General features: G+C 34.7%; 1 protein-coding gene and 2 long non-coding RNA genes across 6 annotated transcripts in view; 2 read left to right on the top strand and 1 right to left on the bottom strand.

The window, feature by feature from the left end:
- Nucleotides 1–1,304, top strand: LOC149705271 (uncharacterized). The gene is made up of 2 exons (XR_016381596.1): nucleotides 1–841; nucleotides 946–1,304. It is a non-coding gene; the product is annotated as an uncharacterized LOC149705271 (long non-coding RNA).
- LOC149705270 (uncharacterized) overlaps nucleotides 1–27,802 on the bottom strand; it is a 45,083-nt gene that overhangs the window by 9,384 nt on the left and 7,897 nt on the right. Inside the window, exon 3 of one of the 3 annotated variants that reach the window (XM_089865546.1) lies at nucleotides 25,049–25,191. The exons of 1 other annotated variant lie outside the window; for it this stretch is intronic. The gene's annotated coding sequence lies outside the window, so the exon portion shown is untranslated. Of the gene's footprint in view, nucleotides 1–25,048; nucleotides 26,393–27,802 lie in introns of those variants that run through there. One more of the 3 variants, XM_089865548.1, reaches the window with a different exon arrangement.
- Nucleotides 11,573–23,350, top strand: LOC149705272 (uncharacterized). 2 transcript variants are annotated; one of them, XR_016381597.1, is made up of 3 exons: nucleotides 11,573–13,253; nucleotides 18,739–18,816; nucleotides 18,880–23,350. It is a non-coding gene; the product is annotated as an uncharacterized LOC149705272 (long non-coding RNA). The 2 variants fall into 2 exon arrangements; XR_016381598.1 differs by having other exon boundaries at nucleotides 11,573–13,184.

Below are 27,802 nucleotides of genomic sequence, written 5' to 3' on the forward strand. Positions count from 1 at the left end.
CGTACTGGACGAAATTGTAAAGGGCGCTCCCTCTATCTTAAAAATAGAAGCTAGTTCTCATACAAATAAAATGGCGCTACGCGACAGCACTTAGCAACAGTGTTGCCAATGTGTGGGAAATTTCCCACATCGCGGGAAATTTTGGTAAGGTTTTGGCTCTGTGGGACAAAGGTAATTTTTTCCCTAAATCGGTCAAATGTGGGAATTTTTCTCTTTAAGTGTTAATAGTGCAGACAGTGCAGTTAAAATTATTGTATTTTCGAAAATTTTGAAATAAATCCGGTGATTTTAAATTTGGCGCTTGAAAAAAGTAGCATATTTTGAGAATTTTAAAGCCTTATAGCGTTTTGGCGCATTTGTACATATTGTCCAAGCTATGCGCAGTGATATTCCATATTAAACCTAATAGGAAAAAATAGTACAGATAAATAAGACTGTAACTTTTCTACCATATTTTAGCTGGGGGCGGGGCTAAAAAGGGGGTGTGGGAAATGTGGGAAATTTTTCAAATGGAAGTGGGAAAATCCACTTTCAAACATTGGCAACACTGCTTAGCAATCGCCTACCGAAGGGTAGGGGCGTGCGCCAGGTCATGGCCAACTTAGATACTCGACAAGCTCGCCAATGAGGCCAGCCAAGTTTGATCGTCCTCTATGTTAACGAGCGTATGAGAAAAAACCTGAAAAAAATATGAAGCCGGGACAAAAAGAGACGAGCTAAAATTTTTTATAATGTTAATCCTATGGGGCATGGTCCCGAGAGTGGATTCTATCAGCAATTAAGAGTCCTTTTTAAAATGTTTCCAATTTTTGACAACTCTGGGTATTTTATGAGGCGTGAAGTAAGTTTTGAGCTTCATTTTGAACCTAATTTCATAATTTTACATAAATTATTTCGCTTTCAATAAATTATTGTTCCTAAGCCTTGGTCATGTTTTTGTTTAAGCAAGGGGAGCTAAAATAAGATTCTAATGCTATTCCTATGGAAAATGGTTTCGAAACTGGATTCTACCTTTAATTAGGAGTCGTTTTCAAAATGTTCCCTATTTTTATCAACTCTGGGGATTTTATAAGGCGTGAATCATATTTTGGGCTTCATTTTGAACCTAATTTAAAAACTTTATATCCATTGTTTCACTCCCAATAATTTTCTAAACTTGGACCTTGGCTCGTCTCTGTGTTATTTTAAAATATTACACTACGGAATTGTTTGTTTTATGGAATAAGATTTAATATTATATTAAATGTATGTATTGTGGATGTTAAATAGTGCATTGCATTTAAATAAACAATGTTTAAACTGAATGTTTGTCATATGACTCGTAGTTAGAATTTCAAAACTTTACGACGAATGGGTTTATTCGTGAAGTCTTTGGTAACATTTAAATTTTTTGGGAAATGTTATGCCATTTTCTGGATGTGTTGCTGATTGCCGCAGTCTTCAAGCTTGAGAAGTAACAGAGACTTTACTTTTGGCAGGATTCTTATTTTGACAAGTCTGGTATTGTAGCTTCAACATAATTTTGAAGGTTCGCTACAAAAGTTCTGCTTGGGTACCGAAGATTTCCTTTAGAAGCTTGACAAGTATTTATATTATTAAATTACACATAAGATGAATTTTTGTGATAAAATAAAACGGCAAAAAAATTATTTTTCAAATTTATTGAGTTTTGACATTGCAATATTTACAAATTCAAATTTCGCGGGAAATGAAGCCAGGCTTCATAATTACTTGCCTTCAAATTGAAGTTCAAGTTTAGAAAATTATTGGGAGTGAAACAATGGATATAAAGTTTTTAAATTAGGTTCAAAATGAAGCCCAAAATATGATTCACGCCTTATAAAATCCCCAGAGTTGATAAAAATCGGGAACATTTTGAAAACGACTCCTAATTAAAGGTAGAATCCAGTTTCGAAACCATTTTCCATAGGAATAGCATTAGAATCTTATTTTAGCTCGTCCCGAGTTGTCCCGGCTTGCTTAAACAAAAACATGACCAAGGCTTAGGAACAATAATTTATTGAAAGCGAAATAATTTATGTAAAATTATGAAATTAGGTTCAAAATGAAGCTCAAAACTTACTTCACGCCTCATAAAATACCCAGAGTTGTCAAAAATTGGAAACATTTTAAAAAGGACTCTTAATTGCTGATAGAATCCACTCTCGGGACCATGCCCCATAGGATCATGGATGTACTAATAACTATCGTTACTGGATAAATCTCTCGTACCTTCCACCGTGCATTGAAAAAAGCTCGCGCTTTGGCTACCAAATCGTAGGGGGGTGGGGAGGCATCGGGTGTTAAAAACAACCGGAAGTTCTACGGTGGGACAAACGGTAGTCTTTTCCGGTCGTCGTTCATTGGCTGAAATTTGTAGCTGTCTGCTGTTCACGACTTGGCGGGAAAAAATGTAAATACGTAACGCGATATAGCCAATGAACAAAGACCGGAAAAGACTACTGTTTGTCCCATCGAAGAACTTCCGGTCATAAGTTCGTACTTTTCTCGCCAGCCGGCGCTAGGGGTTATGGAGGAAAAACAATGGCCGCGTTTCAGGCTCAGTAATTTATCCAGTAACGATAGTTATTAGTACATCCATGATAGGATTAACATTATAAAAAAATTTTAGCTCGTCTCTTTTTGTCCCGGCTTCATATTTTTTTCAGGTTTTTTCTCATACGCTCGTTAACATAGAGGGCGATCAAACTTGGCTGGCCTCATTGGCGAGCTTGTCGAGTATCTAAGTTGGCCATGGCCAGGTACATTGGGAGAGATAATTGAGTCCAGAACATATATCTTTCTAGAGTTCTATTTGGATATCGGGTTTTCGCGATCGCGCGACCATCGTTTTTGAAATTATGGGACGGACGGATAACTTTATCATTAGGTGGTGGCGCCATCTATTTCACTTAAAAACACATATTTTTTACTATGGCGTCTGCTATAATTTCTCAATATAGATAGGAAATGTTTAGAAACCGCTATGATAATGGAAGTAAATTGGTAGATTCGAGTAAAAACAGAGAAGTAACTGCATTAACCGATAGTATATGTATTTTTGAGCTCTCGTGATAGTCAACTTGACAAAAATGATCACTGAAAATGTCTTTTTTGGGAGTCCATACAATTCCATTAATGGCCTGACACCATTGTTTTGGTAATTCCGAATTTTTTGCATGGAATCTTAATGGTACAGTTCAAGAAGGGTTGAACTATCTAAATATTTATTAATTTTCTATACGTATACTATATACTTATGTCACAAAACATTTTTATTTCTACCAGTGTTGACACACTTTCCTACTGAGCATTTTCGACCCCATTTCAAAATTTAATACATTTTCACATTATGTGTTACTTTAATAACTAATAACATATAATTCCCAAGTAAAAACACGCATTTAATAAGAAATTGATCAATATTCCATTTATTAAATATCAAATTTTATTTATTAGGCTCCACTTACGGTTTTTCAATTACCTAACTTTCATATTTCGCGCTTTACTTCTTCCTAAGCCTAATTTTCAAACTCAAGCTGCGGCGATTTTGCGGGGCGGTTTCCCGCAATTCGTGGGAAATTCATTTAAGCTTCTCACGTAAGGCGACAGATGGCGCTAACGACTAATGATAAAGTAATGAAATTCGACGAATCCGAGTACGCGAGGAGGAAATTCAACAAAAACTCTAGAAATACATATATTCTGAACTCAATGCATTGAACCCGTACAGAGCGTCTTATCTATGTAACCGATTTATATTACTGAACGTATAGTACAGTCGCGGAAATAAGTTTCGGATCATTTTCAATCGACGATAATTTCGTGATGGATCGTCGTATCGCAAAATTTTTGACATAATTAGTAAAGTGTGAATGTCAAGAATAGGTCAACACCTTATTTTTAAAAATCAGAAAATTATTGCGCTCGTGACTACTAAAAAACCAAAAAATCACTTTTCGACCAATCAAAATCTTCGCGTCACGTGACATTTTTTAGATGCATCACATAGCTTGCGTCATTTGGAAACGAACCCTTTTTGAAATTTTAAAATCGGTCCAGCCGTTCAAAAGTTATGGCGTAAAATGTGACTGGATTTTGGTCACAAATTAAGCCTAACGTCCAAAAGATTGTTTAAGAAAAGCCAATGAAGCCAAAGGCGGGTAATGTTATTTCAATGGAAAAAGGAAAACACAAAAAAAAATTGATTTTGAAAAATATTATAAAATTGAGTAACTAAAATAAAAGTTGATTAAATCAAATTAAAATTGACTCATTCAAATTAAAATTGACTCATTCAAATTAAAGTTGATTAAATCAAACTAAAATAGATTAAATCAAATTGAAATTGACTCATTCAAATTAAAATGATTAAATCAAATTGAAATTGACTCATTCAAATTAAAATGATTAAATCAAATTAAAATTGATTAAATCAAATTAAAATTGATTAAATCAAATTAAAATTGATTAAATCAAATTAAAATTGATTAAATCAAATTAAAATTGATTAAATCAAATTAAAATTGATTAAATCAAATTAAAATTGATTAAATCAAATTAAAATTGATTAAATCAAATTAAAATTGATTAAATCAAATTAAAATTGATTAAATCAAATTAAAATTGATTAAATCAAATTAAAATTGATTAAATCAAATTAAAATTGATTAAATCAAATTAAAATTGATTAAATCAAATTAAAATTGATTAAATCAAATTAAAATTGATTAAATCAAATTAAAATTGATTAAATCAAATTAAAATTGATTAAATCAAATTAAAATTGATTAAATCAAATTAAAATTGATTAAATCAAATTAAAATTGATTAAATCAAATTAAAATTGATTAAATCAAATTAAAATTGATTAAATCAAATTAAAATTGATTAAATCAAATTAAAATTGATTAAATCAAATTAAAATTGATTAAATCAAATTAAAATTGATTAAATCAAATTAAAATTGATTAAATCAAATTAAAATTGATTAAATCAAATTAAAATTGATTAAATCAAATTAAAATTGATTAAATCAAATTAAAATTGATTAAATCAAATTAAAATTGATTAAATCAAATTAAAATTGATTAAATCAAATTAAAATTGATTAAATCAAATTAAAATTGATTAAATCAAATTAAAATTGACTCATTCAAATTAATATTGACTCATTTAAATTAAAATTGATTAAATCAAATTAAAATTGATTAAATCAAATTAAAATTGACTCATGCAAATTAATATTGACTCATTCAAATTAATATTGACTCATTCAAATTAATATTGACTCATTCAAATTAATATTGACTCATTCAAATTAAAATTGATTAAATCAAATTAAAATTGATTAAATCAAATTAAAATTGATTAAATCAAATTAAAATTGATTAAATCAAATTAAAATTGATTAAATCAAATTAAAATTGATTAAATCAAATTAAAATTGATTAAATCAAATTAAAATTGATTAAATCAAATTAAAATTGATTAAATCAAATTAAAATTGATTAAATCAAATTAAAATTGATTAAATCAAATTAAAATTGATTAAATCAAATTAAAATTGATTAAATCAAATTAAAATTGATTAAATCAAATTAAAATTGATTAAATCAAATTAAAATTGATTAAATCAAATTAAAATTGATTAAATCAAATTAAAATTGATTAAATCAAATTAAAATTGATTAAATCAAATTAAAATTGATTAAATCAAATTAAAATTGATTAAATCAAATTAAAATTGATTAAATCAAATTAAAATTGATTAAATCAAATTAAAATTGATTAAATCAAATTAAAATTGATTAAATCAAATTAAAATTGATTAAATCAAATTAAAATTGATTAAATCAAATTAAAATTGATTAAATCAAATTAAAATTGATTAAATCAAATTAAAATTGATTAAATCAAATTAAAATTGATTAAATCAAATTAAAATTGATTAAATCAAATTAAAATTGATTAAATCAAATTAAAATTGATTAAATCAAATTAAAATTGATTAAATCAAATTAAAATTGACTCATTCAAATTAATATTGACTCATTTAAATTAAAATTGATTAAATCAAATTAAAATTGATTAAATCAAATTAAAATTGACTCATGCAAATTAATATTGACTCATTCAAATTAATATTGACTCATTCAAATTAATATTGACTCATTCAAATTAATATTGACTCATTCAAATTAATATTGACTCATTCAAATTAAAATTGATTAAATCAAATTAAAATTTATTAAATCAAATTAAAATTGATTAAATCAAATTAAAATTGATTCAATCAAATTAAAATTGACTCATTCAAATTAATATTGACTCATTCAAATTAAAACTGATTAAATCAAATTAAAATTGACTCATTCAAATTAAAACTGATTAAATCAAATTAAAATTGACTCATTCAAATTAATATTGACTCATTCAAATTAAAATTGACTCATTCAAATTAAAATTGATTAAATCAAATTGAAATTGACTCATTCAAATTAAAATTGATTAAATCAAATTAAAATTGACTCATTCAAATTAAAATTGATTAAATCAAATTAAAATTGATTCAATCTAAATAAAATTGATTCAATCTAATTAAATATGATTCAATCAAATTAAAATTTATTCAATCAAATTAAAATTGATTCAATCAAATTAAAATTGATTCATTCAAATTAAAATTGATTCATTCAAATTAAAATTGATTAAATCAAATTAAAATTGATTCAATCTAAATAAAATTGATTCAATCCAATTAAAATTGATTCAATCAAATTAAAATTGATTCAATCAAATTAAAATTGATTCAATCAAATTAAAATTGATTCAATCAAATTAAAATTGATTCAATCTAAATAAAATTGATTCAATCTAATTAAAATTGATTCAATCTAATTAAAATTGATTAAATCTAATTAAAATTGATTAATAATAATTAGAATTCATGAATAAAAATGGAAACTGATGTGTAAAAATTAAAATTCGCAGAAAAATCTTTAAAATGAATAAAAAATTAAAATTCAGGAATGATAATTAAAAATTCGCGGAAAAATAGAAATTCATGAATAAAAATTAAAATTTTTGAATTAATTCGCGGAAAAATAGAAATTTATGAATGATATTAGAAATTCATGAATGATATTAGAAATTCATGAATGATAATAGAAATTCATGAATGATAATAGAAATTCACGAATGACAATAAAATTTCATTCTTTGATAAAAATTAAAGTGCATAAATAATTATTGAAATTCGTGAAAAAGTCTTTAAATAGAAATAAGAATGAATACTCCTCAGCAAATAAATACTTTATTTTTATAAAAATATTGGAATACCAGTTTCAAAAATATAACATATTTAATATTTTGTCCAGTACCCATTAACTTCCACTACGTCTCTCATCCGTTTTGGTAGTGAGGCAATTAAATTCTCAAATAATGTTTGATTTTGGCCAATCTCTTCCCAAGCGTTTTGGATTGCAGTCCAGAGCTGTTCCGCGTTAATAACGTCTCTATGGTCAATTACTTTGACCATTTCAGCCCAAACGCTTTCAATAATGTTCATGTCAGCCCCCTATGGTGGCCAATCGAAAGACTGTATTCGAAATAGAAGAAAAATTAGCCATTTCAAAAATTTCATTTACTGGCACAAAGTAGTCATTAGTAAAAAAACCTAGTATATATCTAAACCAGCTTGTTAATTTCACTCCGAAACCTTACTCCTCCTTGGAATGGGCAGATACCCATACAGCCTATACTACGATTAGGGGTGTGCGAATACCACTTTTTGGGTATCGAACCGGTTATCGAATACCAAAAAATTTTCCTTATCAAATACCGAATCGAATAGTTTATTCCAAATCGAATACCGAATAGTTGGGCCTTGGTAATTTTTTTCCTTCCCGATTAATCGCGAATATTTAACCCTAATATTCGCGAATACTAGGCCAACTATTCGCGGTTAATCGGGTAGTAACCCTAATATTTGCCAATAAAATTACAAAGCAAGGAGAAGAACATTTAGAAGCTCCTAAATTTCAAAATACCTCTCCTCATTGGTGGTCAAGTATTTCTTAAAATTTTCCTATGCACTTGCTGGTAGTTTTTGATGGGAGACAAATAAAATTGGGATGATATTTTTTTAAATAAGGTGGGTCTCTCTAGTGCCAAGGACCTAAATTTATGGTAGTCGAACTTTAACCGAATAGTCAGTTCGGTATTCGATATTCGAATCGAATAGTGAAAATAGGCTTATCGAATACCGAATCGAATTATTCGGTTCGGTATTCGATCGAATTATTCGATTGAAACGGTTAACCGCACACCTCTAACTACGATGTTTGTGGTGAAAGAGGGTGAGGAGTAATGTCGGATTACTCAGAGATCTATAGGCTGTATTTGCTTCTCGATAAAATTAGACTCAACCCTCACTAGTCTCACGATTGAGCAGTTCTTAATGTTGGATAGAAAACAAACCGCGCAACTTGATGTGACGCGATAGCTAATATTATTAATTTGTGGTCTTACCAAAACTGGCCCACTTATCCACTCCCAAATATTGGTATAACTTTCTGATATCATTATTATTGATATTTAACGATTTATTGTGCTATACCTCAAATCCATTGTTCTGCTTTAGTTCGCGAAGCTTGTTTTGAGCCACACGAGAAGTATGAATAGGGCTCCTATCTTCTAGGAAGGTAAAATTTCCTTGAGGAAATGTCTCCATTGCGGAAGGCACCATAACATTTTCGAGAAAATTGGCATATTCACGTCCATTTAGTCGGCCTTCAATTCGATGGCAGATTCCAGTTCCTTGGGCCGATACCCAGGCCCATACGTTCACGGTGAAGCGTCCGCTTCTTCGAGTTTCTTTTATATTTTTTTTATCAAACCTGGTATTGATAGGCCTTCGAACCCAAATCTTCATGAAATTAAACATTTTCGTCTTATATATTAGGCAAACGATTTATCAATAAATATTACCTGCCCATTGTGTCCAACTACAAAAACTTTCTCGTCACTGAAGACAACTTTGGACCAGTCATCAATTGTCCAGTTTAGATGGTTTTGTGCGAAATTAAAGCGAAGTCTTCTGTGATTTTCATTTAATTTTTCCTTTAGGCATGAAATTCTACCGTGCAAGCCTTCTTGGACTAGAACTTGCCGAACTCGCCTAACTGATATGTTGAGGTTGAGCGAAGTTTTGAGTTTCTTGGCCGTCATGAAAGGGTTTGCTTTTGACTCGCGGAGAAGTCTTCTTCTGTTGTGATTCTCCAAAATCCTAGGCCTTCCCGCTCTAACGTTATCTTGACCGCCATTGTAATCACCGTTATTGTGTCGATTTATCCATCTAAGGACTGTTGCTATTCCTACACCCAATCGCCTTGCAATTATTCTAGCTGAAAGTCCTTCATTGTGTAAATCTATTATATTTTGACGAATAGCTTGACGATCCATGTTGAAACATAAATAAAAATTAGGCCTAATAAAAATAGCCTGTTTTATTTTTTAACAAAGCTGCTCGTGATAGAAGTTTGAAACAATCGCGTGATTCAAACCAATATTATAAGCGCGTGAAAGTTATGGATTTAAATAGTTGAATTTCATGCCTTAAGGGCAAAATTAAACGAAAATCACAGAAGACTTCGTTTTAATTTGCCCAAAACCATCTAAACTGGACAATTGATGACTGGTCCAAAGTTTTCTTCAGTGACGAGAACGTTTTTTTAGTTGGAGACAATGGGCAGACGAAAAAGTTTAATTTCATTAATATTTGGGTTCTAAAGCCTATCCCTTTAAAAGTTGTTTATATGGGTCCAAATTTGAATAAGATTAGAATGGTGCAACAGAGGTGCAGTTTAACACCTTTTTAACTCTTACATCGAACTAAATGTTAATTTTTACTCTCTTATGAGTGTTGTGCAATTCCTAAAGTCGCATAACACCTTTTAGAGTGGGTGATTTATTAGCAATTGGTCCCCACTACTGTTTGATATTGAATTTATCCCTACAAAGATGCAACTTAACGAACTTATCAAAATAATTTTTATACACTATATTGCTACAGAATTTAAGGGGGCTACGAGCTATTTTTGGTAGAGTTTACAGATTATTTTGAGGGGGCTAACTATGAAATTTGGGGGCGCTAAAGCCCCCATAAAACGCCTAGCGACGCCACCGCATAACACTTTAAAGAGTGTCGCATAACGCTTTTAAGAATGTCACCTTACATGTTTCAGAGTGTCGCCTAACACGTTTAGCAGTGTTTTTTTAAAACTCTTTTGGGTGTTTTACGGTGTATAAAAAGTGTTTTCTTAAATTTAACACGTTTTAAACACTTCCCTTTCTTGTATTTTTTAACTGAAAATTACAATACCTGAATCAGCCTTTCATTTTATCAAAGGATTCTCACATCGAAATGAAAGAGACTAATGGACATGAAATAGCCATTCCCAAAAAGGACATTGCCTTCAGCAATGGAAAGATTTTTTGAAGGGGCTCATAAGCCTAATTCACATGCCGCACAAAAAAACTTATTAAATTTTACGTAGAATAAAAATTTAAGGTATAGCACAAATATTTGAAACAAATAAATAGTCATAAACATAGCTCATATTCCCATTAGAACGGATAAACAGTCGAATTGCAATAAATTTTAATTAAAAAAGTACGAAAGCATGTTGTTTAGAGTTAATACAATTTTAATTGAATTGAATTGAATTCTTGAATTTTAATTTTTTAATTGAATTGAATTGAATTCTTGAATTTTAATTCTTTAATTGAATTGAATTGAATTCTTGAATTTTGATTATTTTTATATGTTTATATTTGAATTTTAATTATTATTATTGAATTTCAATTATTATTATTGAATTTCAATTATTATTATTGAATTTTAATTATTATTATTGAATTTTAATTATTATTTATGAATTTTATTAATTATTTGCGAATTTTATTTATTATTTATGAATTTTAATTATTTTTAATGAATTTTTATTTTAATTAATCAATTTTTATTTTAATTAATCAATTTTTATTTTAATTAATCAATTTTAATTTGATTTAATCAATTTTAATTTGATTTAATCTGATTTAATCAATTTTAATTTGATTTAATTAATTTTAATTTGATTTAATCAATTTTAATTTGATTTAATCAATTTTAATTTGATTTAATCAATTTAATTTGATTCAATGAGTTTTAATTTTAATTAATCAATTTTTATTTTAATTAATAAATTTTTATATTAGTTACTCAATTTTATAATATTTTTCAAAAGCAATTTTTTTTGTTTTTCCTTTTTCCATTGAAATAACATTACCCGCCTTTGGCTTCATTGGCTTTTCTTAAACAATCTTTTGGACGTTAGGCTTAATTTGTGACCAAAATCCAGTCACATTTTACGCCATAACTTTTGAACGGCTGAACCGATTTTAAAATTTCAAAAAGGGTTCGTTTCCAAATGACGCGAGCTATGTGATGCATCTAAAAAATTTCACGTGACGCGAGGATTTTGATTGGTCGAAAAGTGATTTTTTGGTTTTTTAGTAGTCACGAGCGCAATAATTTTCTGATTTTCAAAAACAAGGTGTTGACCTATTCTTGACATTCACACTTAACTAATAATATCAAAAATTTTGCGATACGACGATCCATCATGAAAATATCGTCGATTGAAAATGATCCGAAACTTATTTCCGCGACTGTACCTTATACTCTAGCAGAAGGCGTCGGTTTTTTAACTGTTGTTGATATTTAACTAGTTATGCCACCGCATGGATATTTTAAAATCCTTTCCTAACATTAGAATAAGGTACACACTTCACTTCGGCATTTTCGCGTATGAGCCTGAAGTTAGGAAAAAACATTGGTAGCCAGCCTAGACCTTATTCGTCACCAAAGTAACCAAAAACTCCTGGCAACAGAGCTGCCAGATTACAATTTCAACAAAGTTTAAGGAACACAAAATAGTAAACTAGTGCTAGTCCATTCTTAAACAAAATTATATGTTATTTCTAAACTGGTACAGTTTCATTACACCCATTACAGGAAAGGCCTATTCACTCTAACACAGTGCGATTCCCATCTGCAGTTTGATGAGCGGGAGAGCAAACATAAAGTGCTACCTCGCCAAGGAAGAATGACGTTACATTACTAAATTATTAAGAGGATACAAAGTGTCATCCTTCTTCTATTATCCCCTTCTGGGGTAATACGTTATCTTTTAACAACCCAAGGTTTATCAAATTCCCATTTGCCACATATTTTTAATTTCCAAATTTCCTGACTATCTAAATGTCATTTAATTTAACTCATTCGTCAGAATATATGTTGTGGGTTTAAAATTAATCGTATACTTTTCACTAACATTTCACAGTCACACCGTCTCAAACTTCACTGACGTTTCCAGGTTTTCTCTGGCCTATCCAACCTCCCCTATCATTTAATATTTACAATGACGGTAAGACCGCTGAAAATGGGAAATTATTTTTAAAGGAAATACAGGAAATTTATCCTTGAAATATTGGACAATATTGGAAGAAAGTGATGAAAAAAATATAGGAAGAAAGCGATGAAAAACTATAGGAAGAAAGCGATGAAAAACTATAGGAAGAAAGCGATGAAAAAATATAGGAAGAAAGCGATGAAAAAATATAGGAAGAAAGCGATGAAAAAATATAGGAAGAAAGCGATGAAAAAATATAGGAAGAAAGCGATGAAAATATATAGGAAGAAAGTGATGAAAAAAATATAGGAAGAAAGTGATGAAAAAAATATAGGAAGAAAGTGATGAAAAAAATATAGGAAGAAAGTGATGAAAAAAATATAGGAAGAAAGTGATGAAAAAAATATAGGAAGAAAGTGATGAAAAAATATAGGAAGAAAGTGATGAAATAAATATAGGAAGAAAATGATGAGAAAATATAGGAAGAAAGTGATGAAAAAATATAGAAAGAAAGTGATGAAATAAATATAGGAAGAAAATGATGAGAAAATATAGGAAGAAAGTGATGAAAAATATAGGAAGAAAGTGATGAAAAAAATATAGGAAGAAAGTGATGAAAAATATAGGATTGGTTCATCATTCCGCGACTTTCGTGACAATATTTCAAATTTCCTTTGTTGTCCAGAAACTGTGGCAACCCAGTTGCGCTCGCTAAACTTGACCAAGGTGAGCCGAAGAACACAATCAAAAATAATCCGCGTATAAATAAGCAAGCGTTGCCGGTTGTTGTGACAGGTTGGTCAGTAGTGTGCGGGGCCCATAGCCATAGTCGAGTGCACTTGTACCGGGGATCGGGTACGCCGACCTTTGCGAGAATCCGTTCGGAGCATCGATCGGCTGGCGCTCTATAGTGACCGATGTTAGCGCGAGGCAAAGTCTCGGCCACCGCCACCGCCGGCAGTAGCGCGCCAGGCAATGTCTCTATGGAAGCGTGGTGGTGTGGAAGATGCAAAAGCTATATCCATATTTCACCCTTTCGGACATTCTTACGCCTATTTCTTGTCATCTCCCATTATCTATCCCAAACTGTAACAGTGTTACCACGAAATTTTCAGATTCAAATTCCCTGACCCTTCTTTGCTCCACGGTTTTCCCTAGCCCTTTTTATCCTCAACGGTTTTCCCTGGCCCTTTTTATCCTCAACGGTTTTCCCTGGCCCTTTTTATCCTCAACGGTTTTCCCTGACCCTTTTTTCCCTGCACGGTTTTCCCTGACCCTTTTTTCCCTGCACGGTTTTCCCTGACCCTTTTTTCCCTGCACGGTTTTCCCTGACCCTTTTTATCCTCAACGGTTTTCCCTGACCCTTTTTATCCTCAACGGTTTTCCCTGGCCCTTTTTATCCTCAACGGTTTTCCCTGGCCCTTTTTATCCTCAACGGTTTTCCCTGGCCCTTTTCATCCTCAACGGTTTTCCCTGGCCCTTTTCATCCTCAACGGTTTTCCCTGACCCTTTTCATCCTCAACGGTTTTCCCTGACCCTTTTCATCCTCAACGGTTTTCCCTGACCCTTTTTTCCCTGCACGGTTTTCCCTGACCCTTTTTTCCCTGCACGGTTTTCCCTGACCCTTTTTTCCCTGCACGGTTTTCCCTGACCCTTTTTTCCCTGCACGGTTTTCCCTGACCCTTTTTTCCCTGCACGGTTTTCCCTGACCCTTTTTTCCCTGCACGGTTTTCCCTGACCCTTTTTTCCCTGCACGGTTTTCCTTGACCCTTTTTTCCCTGCACGGTTTTCCCTGACCCCTTTTTCCCTGCACGGTTTTCCCTGACCCTTTTTTCCCTGCACGGTTTTCCCTGACCCTTTTTTCCCTGCACGGTTTTCCCTGACCCCTTTTTCCCTGCACGGTTTTCCCTGACCCCTTTTTCCCTGCACGGTTTTCCCTGACCCTTTTTTCCCTGCACGGTTTTCCCTGACCCTTTTTTCCCTGCACGGTTTTCCCTGACCCTTTTTTCCCTGCACGGTTTTCCCTGACCCTTTTTTCCCTGCACGGTTTTCCCCGACCCTTTTTTCCCTGCACGGTTTTCCCCGACCCTTTTTTCCCTGCACGGTTTTCCCCGACCCTTTTTTCCTCAACGGTTTCCCCCGACCCTTTTTCCCTCAACGGTTTTCCCCGACCCTTTTTTCCCCCGACCCTTTTTTCCCTGCACGGTTTTCCCTGACCCTTTTTTCCTGCACGGTTTTCCCAGACCCTTTTTTCCTCCACGGTTTTCCCTGACCTTTTTTTTTCCTCAACCGTTTTCCCTGACCCTTTTTTCCCTGCGCGGTTTTCCCTGACCTTTTTTTTCCTCCACGGTTTTCCCTGACCTTTTTTTTTCCTCCACGGTTTTCCCTGACCTTTTTTTTCCTCAACGGTTTTCCCTGACCTTTTTTTCCTCAACGGTTTTCCCTGACCTTTTTTTCCTCAACGGTTTTCCCTGACCTTTTTTTCCTCAACGGTTTTCCCTGACCTTTTTTTCCTCAACGGTTTTCCCTGACCTTTTTTTCCTCAACGGTTTTCCCTGACCTTTTTTTTCCTCCACGGTTTTCCTGACCTTTTTTTTCCTCAACGGTTTTCCCTGACCTTTTTTTTTCCTCAACGGTTTTCCCTGACCTTTTTTTTCCTCAACGGTTTTCCCTGACCCTTTTTCCTCAACGGTTTTCCCTGACCTTTTTTTCCCTCAACGGTTTTCCCTGACCTTTTTTTCCCTCAACGGTTTTCCCTGACCCTTTTTCCTCAACGGTTTCCCCCCAGGCCTTTTCTCTAAAGTTTTCCCTGATGATTTTACTTAGCCCCAATTGATATCGTTTTTAAGTATAAGAAGGGGTTTCGTTTACGTCTAAAAGCATTTTATCAATATTTAAGGTAACACATTACGAGTAGTGAGCTCCGCGACTTTGGTGTCTGAACAAACGTGATGTCTCGCTAAAACGGGGTTTTTAAAAGGTCATCCAATTGGATGGTTGAACCTCGGATATTTTAGCATCTTTAAAATGAAACTAAGCGACTGTGGGACCGTCCATAAACTACGTCACGCGAAAAAAAGCATTTTCTGACCCCCCCGTCCCCCCAGATCACGCTTCGTCACGCTTTTCTCAGACCCCTCCCCTAAAAACCACGTAACATTTATTTAACCCCCCCCCCCTTATGCACTATGATTTGTCTCTATTTACAAATTTAATTTGATTAATTTCTTGAGTGATATGCCGCCCTCTCAGAAAAATTTTGCTCGGCTGAAAATTCAAGTTCTCTTCCGTTTTAAGCTTTTTCCCTCTGATTGACCTTTAGAATTTTAATGTCTGGATGTGCTTTTTATAACCTTCAAAAAAGTTCCATAAAGCTTAGTTAAAGGGTCACACTTTTTAGGTTTCGACACTGTCACCAAAAACAGACTAATCGAGCTTCAGATTTAGAAAATTTGCCAAAGAATCGAAACCATTTCAATCGGCAGGGGATTTGATTCATCCTCACAAATAATAGGGGCGAATAAACAGAGACATAAGAGAGTTTACGCTGTTTATTTTAAATGCGCTATTTAAATTGGCTATATAAAGGTGTAAATAGTAGATAATTGCTTAAATTTTCTACTATTTAAGCAGGGTTGGCAAAAATCCGGATTTTTCTTGAAAAAACCAGTGGTATGGTTTTTTGCTGGTTTAAACCGGATTTTATTGGTTTTATCCGGTTTTTCAAAAATTAGAAGAAAAATAATCTCTAGGGCTTATTTCTGGCACATTTTTTGCGTCAGTTGTCGTCTGCTACGTCGGCTGCTTGAGATTCATTGAGATAAAACTCTTTAGACATTTCCCTTTTGTGAACTCGTGTCGCTGTGTCAGGAATAATAACCAAGGATGCCTAAAGCTGGTGGCGGCCACCACTCTGGTGGAAGAAAGGTTGATCCCGTATGGACTGAAGTAGAAAAAATTTCGAATGAAGGTTTATCAGTAAAAGCCCGGTGTAAACATTGCAACTCTGAAATCAGTGCAAGGGCTGAAAGAATTCGATCACATTTGGAAAAATGTAGAAAAAGGCAAATTAATATTTGTCCTGATTCTCCTGAAACTGAAATTAACCAGGATTTTGGTAGACCTGGATCTTCACTTTCATCAAGGTCAAGCTGGTCTTCAAGCCAAGGTGCCGCTGCAGAAGCACATCATAGACCCTCTTCTTCACTAGCTCCACTAAGTGAAAGTTTTGAGGAAGCAAGTGGAGAGAGTCGAGAGACACATTTTTCAACTAGTAGTAGTCTTGGAAATCAGCCTCGAATTACGGAATATGCAACTAAAACCTCTTCTTCGCTAAAACACGCTATAGATATATCTGTAGCAAAATTTTTCTTCAGTAATAACATTCCATTCAATGCAGCTGAAAGCAGATATTTCGTAGAAATGATGAAACAAACGCGACCAGGATATAAGCCACCAAATCGAAAAGAATTGGCGGGACAATTATTAAATGAAGTTGCTGAAGAAGTTGAAGCTGCTCTTCAAACAGATTTACGAAATCAAAAGTTCGTTACAATAACCTTGATGCAAGACGGATGGTCCAGTTGCAAAAATGATCCGATTCTTGCCAGCAGTATCCACACTGGGAAGAATGTGTTTTTGTTAAACTCTGAAGATTCAGCTGAGGAGAGAAAAAGCAGTGACTACTGTAAAGAGGCGGCCATAAAATCCATGAAGCTGGTAGAGGAAAAATTTAACCTTACGGTTTTTGCAGTCGTAACAGACAATGAAAATAAAATGAAAAAAATGAGAAGGGATTTGGAAAAGGAATATCCCAAACTAATAACCTACGGTTGTAGCGCGCATTTTATGAACCTTCTAGAAAAAGAAGTCACTCCCAAAACCGTATTAAAGCACCTAGTCGAAGTAAACAAATACTTCAGGAATCACCACCAGCCAAGAGGTTGGTTGTTAGCTAAAAATGGGAAAATGCCGCAGATACCAAATACCACGAGATGGAACAGTCAAGAAGCAACTGTATCCACTTACGTTTCGAATCACAGCAAATATTTGGAAATAAGAGCAGATAATCCTAATGCACTTGATAGAAATATTGAAAAAATTCTGGATAACTTTCAAATATATAACGGGGCTCTTCAAATGGCTAAACAACTAGGAGTAGTCACTGATTGTCTAAACAGGTTGCAGTCGGACAATTGTGGACTAAGTGAAGCGGTAGAAATATGGAAAAACCTTCTGGATAACGAACACTTTGGAGAATATAAAAACTCTATCAAAAAACGTTATGAAGATGCAATTCATCCTTGCCACTTGCTAGCAAATATGTTGGATCCACGTTATAAGGGACAGCGATTAACCTCTAAAGAAGAGGAAATTGCTGAGAATTGGGTCTCAGAACATCATGAACACTTTTTGCCGGCTGTTATGGCGTTCAAAATTGAAGATAGTGATGTCTATCCTACAGCCACTATGTTTAAACAAACGATTATAGAAACTATTAAGCCACATAAGTGGTGGCTAATATTAGCGAGTAAACAGAAGGAAAACACTGAAAATTCCAAACTTATGGTTGACTTTTGCCATTTTGTTTCTTCACTTTTGTCTTGCCCAGCTAGTTCCGCTGGTATAGAGAGATTGTTTTCGACATATGGACTTGTTTGGACCGATATAAGAAACAGGTTAGGTTATGAAAAAGCCGAAAAACTTGTAAAGATAAATAGATATCTAAACATTGAAAAGCGAAATATTATGAATCCTTAAATGTTTGCGTTTCATTTTCAAAATGGAAAATTTTGTTAAATAAAATATTTTCTACTATTTTTGTGCTATTTCTTTATGTTTTTAGAGGTATATCACGTTTTTTGAAAAATGTGGATTTTTGGTGGATTTTTCAATGTGGTTTAAACCGGTTTAATCCAGGTGGATAAAACCGGACTGGATACCAGCGTGCCAACCCTGTGATGGAATAACAATTTTGGTAAATTATTGTAACGGTGGACTATGGAATGTTGTCTTTCTTCTTCTATAACATAAGAGAGCCAATCGGCCTCTTACTGACTTCGTAACAAAATCAATGCTAAATGTGACGTCACGCATTGAAGAACCCCTCCCTCCCCCTTGTCACGGACCGTCACAAATTTAGAAACCCCCTCCCCCCCCCCATAAGAGTGAGACGTAGTTTATGGACGGTCCCTGTCCAGGGTTTTCCTTGATCTATGGCAACCCCGCGTTAGTACCGCAAAGTTCAATAGTGTATTAAACTAAAAAAATTAATTTTTAGATACGATTGTGGCCCAACTGGTTATAAAATATTAACGCATCTTTCTCGTGATCTATTTTAGAGCCAGGTTCAGTCTCCGTAAGTTCATTTTAATCAGTTTAGATAATAAATTAAATAAATTTAAATCCCAAATTCTTTTAGTTCTTACGGGTTTGTTGATCCGATGGAAAGTAACGGAGGTTTTAGTTCCGAAATTTCCCTAACTATTTCAAGTGAATTTAAGTGAACATTTCAGAATAAACTACAGTTGTCAATGGTATAAGAGAATAATATTAGAGTTTTAAAACATGATTATGGTATAGCGCAACAATGGAACGTTCAACGTTGCGATTCTTCTGAATCTCATAAACCGAATTGACAATTATTGCAATTGAAAACAAAATTCCTTGACCTCTTCCGGTTCAATTTTAAAATCCCTGATTAATTCAGGTTTTCCCTGACCTTTTTCTGAGATTTTCCCTGACCTTTTTAGGCCGAAAGTGTGAATGTTTACAGCTTATATTTAAATAAACTCGATCTACATTAAGTTTTCCAATGTATTTTTCGCACGAAAATGAATAAGAAACATTTTAACTATAAATAACAGTCTAAGAGATTTTTTAGAGAGCATATACTTTACAAAAACAATTCTAGACATTTTGTGTTAAGATATTAGGATGAGGAGAAACTTTCATTACTCTTTCAATAAAGACTTACAACCCAGAAATTTTACCCACTAAAATCAAATTCCCTGACTTTGCTGAAATTTTTATAATTCCCCAGTGCCGTCTTAAGGCATGGGCTATAGCCCAGGGCCCCGCGTGAATTAAGGGCCCCAAATTTCTTGTTCAAGAAGTAGGCAATACGTAACTTTGACCGTCACGCTTCGAGGAAATATTAAGTTGTGAACAAATTTTCTAAGCAAAATCTCTGCGGACCCCCTTTCTAAAGAGGTTCATGGCCTACACTAGGTTCCATGGCTACAACCACCCTTCTCAGATGAATTCGCACATGTTTACAGATAGAAAAGTATACCTAGCCCAAGCTGCATCCATGTCATCAAATGTGGATGAGAGGGAAAGAATGACAATGGCCATAGAGCCTGTGTTAAATAACGCGGACATCAAAGTTTCGCCAATAACTATTTAGTTTACTAGTGACTGATGGACTTGAAAACTCGCAACTGAAAGTAGTTCAAACATTTATGCTCCTTGGTTTAACCATAACCCACTCGATCACGCGCATCACGACGCAAGCTGCTCGCGCTATAGCTAAATTACCGAGATTACACAATAGCAGACGACGGTAACCGCGTAACCGCGAATTAACACAAGACCTATTTTAAGGGAGTGAACAGGCCCAGTATAGCTACGCCAATAAAACGGCCAACTACGGCGAAACTCTGATGACTCGCGACTTTTGGCCATTTTCATACTTTTCCTCTCATCCACTTTTGATGTCATCGTTCTATTCTCTAACTTCGTTTTAGGAGAGCTAACTTTTTTTAGTGTTCCGACCGACTGAAAAATCAAAACATTAGTTCCCGTTCGTAACATCAAAGAATCAGTCTGATTAGTAACATATCACCCAATTTTGCTTTAGCGGTTAGCCGAATTCAAACGGCTTATTAAATCCAATCAACTCAATGTCTTTCACTCTAAACTGTCTTGTCACTCTACTTTACTTAATCTGTTACTTCATATATTGCCTACATTAATCAAGGCCTGTGCGCGGCGCCGATTTTCATTTTTCGTTTGGCAACTTATGTTGCCTAATTCCCTCACACGAGAGCGCTGTTTGCTGGACTTAAGGAAATTAAAATGTTCATTTTCCCTAGTTTGAAATTTGAAATGTTCATTTTCGCGCACGTTTTGGTCCAGCTCGCAATGCCATCTCGCGGTAAAATAGATAGAAAAAACTAAAGCTCTCCGATATCGATGCTTCAAGTTTTTATAGTGTTATTGTCGTGGGAACCGGTCCCTTCGTTCAAAGTTTCTGTTTTAATTGTCCTGATTACTCACATCACCTCTAGCAGGACAGTTATAGAATTAATGAAAATAACTCTTTAAAACGTGAATGTAATTCTTCAAAACATGAATATTTGCGCGAGCGCATTAGGCCTGATTCGTAAAATATTTACATACAAAATATATACATAATATACAACATACAACAATTGCAATCTGATTACGAAATTAAATTATTTATACACTCATTTTGAATTTTCAATAAACCACACTAATCGACTTTTCTTGTTTACTTTTCCTAAGGCTAACTGATAACGTGACGCATTGTCCCTCAAACACTATGCAGGGATGTAAATGTGAGTGATAGGGCAAACTGGAGTTATGAACTTTGCTCTCTTAAATGAGTCGGTTTTAGTTTGAGCACGCATGGATTTTTCAGGCCTATATTTTTCAAACTTCAAAATATCCTTAATCATCGCAAGGGTCAGTGGGTTTCAGACGAGTAAAAACTATGAGTCGCAAATTTTAAAGTTAAGCTACAAAGAGAAAAAAGGCGCCTGAGGAGATGGAAAATTCTTCGAAAATAACGAAATTAACCTAATTTTTAACAACAAAACAGGGGACAACATCATCGGATTCTCATTTACACCAAAAGCGTAATGTATCTCAGGATGAGTCAGAAGAGCGTGATAATCAAAGATAATCAGAACTCATGAAAAGACTAGAAAGAAAATGTTTTAAGCTTATCGCTACTGTATTGAAACAACATGGACGCTTTTCCTGGAATTTTTATATTTTTGACGACATGAAATTGCCTTTTTAATATAATAGGCTATCTCGAGTCTTTTACAACTGAATATTTATTTTTTTATGTTGCTGAAATAATTAGCCCTGGGCCCCATAACGCCTTAAGACGGCCCTGTAATTCCCTGACTCTTCCCTGACCCGTGGCAACCCTGTTAAAACTGATTCGGTACGCTAAGTTACTGAAGCACGGTTTAGTTAGACCAATTTTCCCCATTCATACACGACGATACTAAAACACGCGTCAAAGGCACGGAGGCTTCTCCGAAATAGAAAATAGTTAGGGAACATCCCAGATGGGTTGATAGTTAAGGGATTGCCAAACCCTATTGTCTTTATTCATCTCTCTCTCTTGCCGCCCTCCGTGACCTTTAACACGCGTGCGAGTAGGGCGGGCGCGGGCGCATCCTCGTTTTTCCCTCCACGTGATATTCCGCGTTGCTCTCGGGCTTCTCTTTTCTCTTCTATAGGAAGCTCAAGAGGATCGGGAATGTTTCGCCTATTTTCTCTCGCGCATAAAGGCACAATGAAATGGTCAGACAACAATTTCTTAATACGACTTTTCTCTGCTATGCAAAAGTCATTTGACGCTTCTAATCGGTTACGCAATAATTTTATTATCATTAGCAAGAAGGAATATACTATAAGAAGGCATAATTTTACGTGATAGACGACAATACCCCCTTCATGGGTGGGGGGATGGAAAATATTTTATCTTACTCTATGTTTTCCACCATCTATTTTACATTTTCGTTAAGCCTTGGTTTGGTTTGGTTTTTAGAACTCACGAAATAATTAGTACACTTGATTCGATTTAGAAATAATTATAAAACCATTTTCACGTAGAGACGCGTATTCAAACTCCATCAAGTTAGGTTCAAAACCTTTAACTAACTTGTTAATTGCAATTAAAAACAACTGTCGTACCGTTTAGGCCTTCTTATAGTATATTCCTTCTTGATATTTAATTAGAAAAGGCCATTTTTTTGGGTTAAAATAAGAGTTGAAACTGAAAAATTATTTAGATATAACGGAAAGTTTTATTAACGATTTCAATGTTATTTTATTAATGCAAATAGATTCAAAAATGATTGTCAAACAATTTCATTCTCCCTTCAATTCTACCGTTCTCCACCCCAAATGGGAAGGCCAAGATGAAGTCGATTATTTTCTCTATTTTAATACATCTCTATGGCAAGTCAACTGATCTTCACTCTAAAATCCCAATGGGAAGCCCAAGATGATAAGATTTTTTGGACCTATTTTCTCTCCGCGTAACTGTTCTATCCAACTCCCAGATTAATAATAATACAATAATTTGGTGTTTTTAAAACAAATTTCCCTCAGATTTCCAGGTTTTTCCCCATATACTTCCCTGAGTTTTCCAGGTTTTTCCCGTATATGGAGTATCCTACGGAGCAAATGTTAACGAAGGATGGGGGAGGGGCAAATAATCAAAGAACATCCCCGTATCTCTAATATAACCAGAGTTATAAGCCTCCAAAGTATAGTGTAATGTTAATCCTATGGAGGGTATGTTTATGAACATTTTGCTTAATTACTCGGCCCCTGTTTGACAAAAATTTCCCTGAATTTTACTAAAAATTCTAAATTTCCCCGAGTTTTCCCTGATATTTTTGTCAACTATTTATTTCCCGGATTTTTCCAGGTTTTCCAGGTTTGTATGAACCCTGTAAATTATAAGGTCTCTCTTTGGGGAGCCCAAGATGAGAGATGTTTTTTGCCTATTTTCTGTGTCAACTGTTCTTAGTTCACACCAATGGGAAGCCAAATATGAAACCGATTATTTAATCTACATCTTAACGGGAAGCTCAAGATGAGGGTTAATTAATTTGATCAATTTTACTGGGTTCTCCATCCCAACGGGAAGCTCAAGATGAGGGATAATTAATTTGATCAATTTTACTTGGTTCTCCATCCCAACGGGAAGCCCAAGATGAAACCGATTATTTTGTCTATTTAAAGTCAATTTTTTTAAATCCTCGATTTTGTTTCTCTACTGTAATACATATCTATGGGAAGCTTGATCAAATTTACTTGGTTCTCCATCCCAATGGGAAGCCCAAGATGAAACCGATTATTTTGTCTATTTAAAGTCAATTTTTTAAAACTAGTCAAATTTATTTTTCCTCTCCATTCTAACGCATCTCTATGGGAAGCCCAAGAGAAGAGAGAGATGCTTTAACACGAGTCACGCTTGCCGCCACTTTTCTTGGCGCGCGCTATATATTTAGCACAGAAGAAAAAAATGTCTATTTTTTTTTTGTGGCGGCGTTTGTCTGCTATTTTTAGCCATATCTTAGTTTGACCCGAGCCGTCCGTAGTAGTAGTAGTAGTAGTAGTAGTAGTAGTGGCCGGGGTTGTCGCTTCGTTATCGTCAGATTTTAGCTTAAAAGGAACTTTATATTACCACAACCCACCCATAGGGGTTACTGGGCTCGGTTAGAGATTTAATTTCAATTAAAATTTTTTCAGGTCAGACCCGGGATTCGAACCCGGGACGCTGGCACAGTAGACAAACATTCTAACCACTAAACCATAGAGACTTGATAGAAACCTCGAGTTTTTTATTATTTATTTTTATCTCTAAAATGTCGGGGTGATGTGGGGTGGGGTACCTCATAATCTGTGGGGTCGGATACTTTTGAATTTTTATCTGTAGGGTCGGATACTTATGAATTTGTATGTTTGGGGTTTTTATATTTATTTTCTTTTTATGTATGTGCTAATTAAATAGATAACGATTTTCCCCGTTTCCTACCGCGCTCATGTGTTTCGTTCTCGTTCGGTAGCTATCGTCATCTATGTTATGTTTGACTGGAACGTTTTGGCGGTTAATTCAAATGTGGGTTTAGATAGAGCTAACATAGTGTTAAATGAGCGTTATGCGTTTGATCATTTTAGCATTGCTAAAGGTAATTCGAGGGGATAATCACTAAAATGCGTAATCACTATAATTAAACTTTCTCTTTCAAAAGTTTCTGGGCAAAAGTCCTTGTTCGAAATTTATAAGATGCGATAAGTGTGCATCGGCATAAGTCTATGTCGTAAACTCATCGAGGGGATTATCACTAAAAACTATCTGTTCTTCGATTCGCCGGAATATTAGAATTACAGCATAAGTAAATTTATACGGTTATAATTTAATCACTGTTTAGAGTAGGGAATCGAGGGGCTATTCACTCTGATTTTATGCACGGTAAATCATTTAAGCATTGAAAAAGATAGCACTATTCACTCATTAGGGTAACGTATAGAGGGGTTATCTACTCATTAGGGTAGGGTATAGAGGGGCTATTCACTCGTACGATATGGCTACTATTACGAGCCCTTGGGCCGTCTTGTTTATCTCTTTACGAGAGGAGGATGGGGATTAGGTTAACATGTACCGCGAAGAGAGATATCTATTGGCTACTGACACGAGTCTGGCCTAGTACGTCACTTAGTCGAGTGACTCTTACTCAGTTTCAGGGTAGTAATTCCTCGCGGTAATTGAAGTATTAAATGAAATAGGTCAAAATAAAAAAATGGCAACTTACGTTTGACCCTAGTCGGTTGCGAGTCGAGATAGATCTGTTGGTCTCCTTTCGGCCAATCGGTCTGCTTGGCCAGCAGTACCGAGTGTTCTTGGGAGTCCATGCAGACGCGAAATCGCTCGTCGGCCGGGTGGTGATCTTCACCGCTAAGAAGCACCATGGAAATGGAAGCCACACATTCAATTAATTAAAAAAAAAATAAAACTAATCACTTCTTCCCCTAATTAAATCACGTTAATTTCAATTCCAACGCACACTGAGGGGTCTTAGTTAATGTGGTTTAAATCACGCGGATTTCCATTAATAACGTCAATCCCTCGTTAAATATAATGCCTATAACGTCAATTTCTTATAAAATATACTGCCGATAACGTAAAAATCTTTATTACGATATTATAGATTGAAGTATATTCTTTCAATAAATAACGTCGCGCGCATAATTAACGCGCAATTTTCACGGTTGCTGTTTCTTCTACGCGTAATTTTCACCTATTACATTTAATAATTTAACACTTTAGAGAAGCGATTTAATGTAAAATTACTGCCCTGGCTGAAAATATTCCAGAGAAACGTATATTTCACTTCCCTCCTCGTTCGGTACAGTTTTAATTTTGTGACGAGAAACAATCTAATGGGACTGGAAATTTTACGTTGTCGTTGCTACGCGAGGGCCGAGGGTTCCGTTCGTCGCGGCCCGAATAAGGAATTATCATTTGGAAGACAAGACGGGAGGAAAATCTTAGCCTTGAAATAATATCAGAAAAGCGGGGAGATTTTTCGCACTATCTCGGAGTCGCTGCGAAATAGCGACAAAATATACCAACACGGAAGGTTACCGACACTATAACGACCGAGGCTTAGAACGTGATCGGGTTTTTCTTCGTTACGGTTTGAAACTACTACTAATTTAACTGTCTACAATCAAAATCCCGAGCAAAATACATAGCGCGACTGGGTGTATAAACGCGGACCAAGGCTTAAGTAACTTTATTTCCATCGGAGTTTGTTCGGAGTACATTTCGTCTTAACTTACACCGTATCTATAGCGCGGACTGTTTTTTCTCTATACATTCCCGCGTAATTAACTAAGCCTAATTTACACGGAGGAGAAACTTATTTCTAGCACTTAGCAACAACTGACGTCTTCAACTCCGAGGCTTAATGAAGGTAGTAGTACTCGTAACCGCCTTTTCGTTTATACGGCACTTATGTCTAAAAGTTTAACGCGCATCCACGTGAGAAAGGCTTAAATTCGGACACGACTGGACGACAAAACAAATGGGCAGTAGTACCGGTAGACTTTACAAAACACGGGGCGCCGCGGCACCTCCCGAAGAACTAGATATTTCTATAAACATGGAGGTCGGCACCAACTCTATCACTCCCAGTTTCCTCTCAGCTGAGAGGCGATACCGCGCACGCTCGAAACGCAATTTTCTATCCCGCGGATACGGTACGAACAAATAGGCCTAAAAGTTAGGCTTAACTTCTAAATAAAAAACTCCGAGCCTAAAACGCAAAATTCACGCGCTTCATCTCGGAAGGAAAATTATACCAAGACGGAAATGTGGAATACGGTTAAAGGTAGGAAACCTAGCCTTCCGGCTGTCTTTACTTCGCCGGCCCCCGTTTCGGTTCAATTCATCCCGTAAACACGAACAACCGCGCCAAAACCTTGGACAAATTAAAACAGGATACCCATCCCAAATACATAGCGAAACGGCACTTTGTCTGATCATGATATACAAATTTCTTGTTTAATTACTACTAAGATTATTTTCTAAGCGGGCGAGGGAGAAGACGGCATCCATGGTTACGCGTCGGAAAGAGAAAGAGCGAGAGAGAAAATGCGGTCTGTCTAGCGTCTTTTGTAACGAAGCTTCTGATTGGCTGGAGATAGTCTAGACGGAGGTTCAAAGCCCTGTCATACACGCGCGTCGCTATAGGGGACGCTACGTTACTGACATTTAACAGAAACCAAATTGGTCTTCGATTATGAAACTACTAAACACATTTTTACGTAACTTCTTCAAAATACGAGTCTGTTTTTACCGAATTATTATGGAATTATAGGACCTCTCTAGTTTGTAGGTTAAAAACGGACCACGTGTTAACTTTAGCGGAATAAAAGCGCGTTTAGGGTTTACCATATATGAACTATAGCGCGGGAACTTTCAAAATTCAAAAACAAAGGCTCAATACGGAATATTAACGTATTGACATAACACGTGACATTCTATCAATTATAAAATCGTGCCAAATTAAAAATCTAAAAAAGGCTTAAGTTATTTTTAAAACTAAAAGGCTGCAGCCCGTTGTATCAGCTGAGACTGGCTTTTATAGTAAATATATTCATAATTCTGAGTTTTGGCGAGACGTTTTTCAGGTAATCGTTTCTCTCAGTCGACAAACAATTCCGAGAATCGGGTTTAAATGAGGAAACGGGAAAGAGAGAGGGGATCTATACAGGGAAACGAAGCGCGACATTCGGCAATTCAAACTCCAATATTTTCATTTTGCCATTTAAAAAGAACACGCCCCCTTGCTGCTTGCAATATTAACCACTGAACCAAATACGAAGGTTTAGTTTAGGATTAAAAAGGACCACTCCTATAATTTCTCAAACTCCACATCCCATTAGACTTAGTGTCATACTTATGTAGGTAGGATTCATTTACTTATCTATCGGTCAGTCTCTAATGTTTAAGGCTTTTTTCGTGACCAGCTGTTAAAAAGTGGTTGCGAAACTCGCAATGC

This window comes from Phalangium opilio, unplaced genomic scaffold, assembly GCF_054372755.1.
Source record: "Phalangium opilio isolate 3A_F unplaced genomic scaffold, DU_Popi_V2 ptg000014l_1, whole genome shotgun sequence".
NCBI classification, from domain to species: domain Eukaryota; kingdom Metazoa; phylum Arthropoda; class Arachnida; order Opiliones; family Phalangiidae; genus Phalangium; species Phalangium opilio.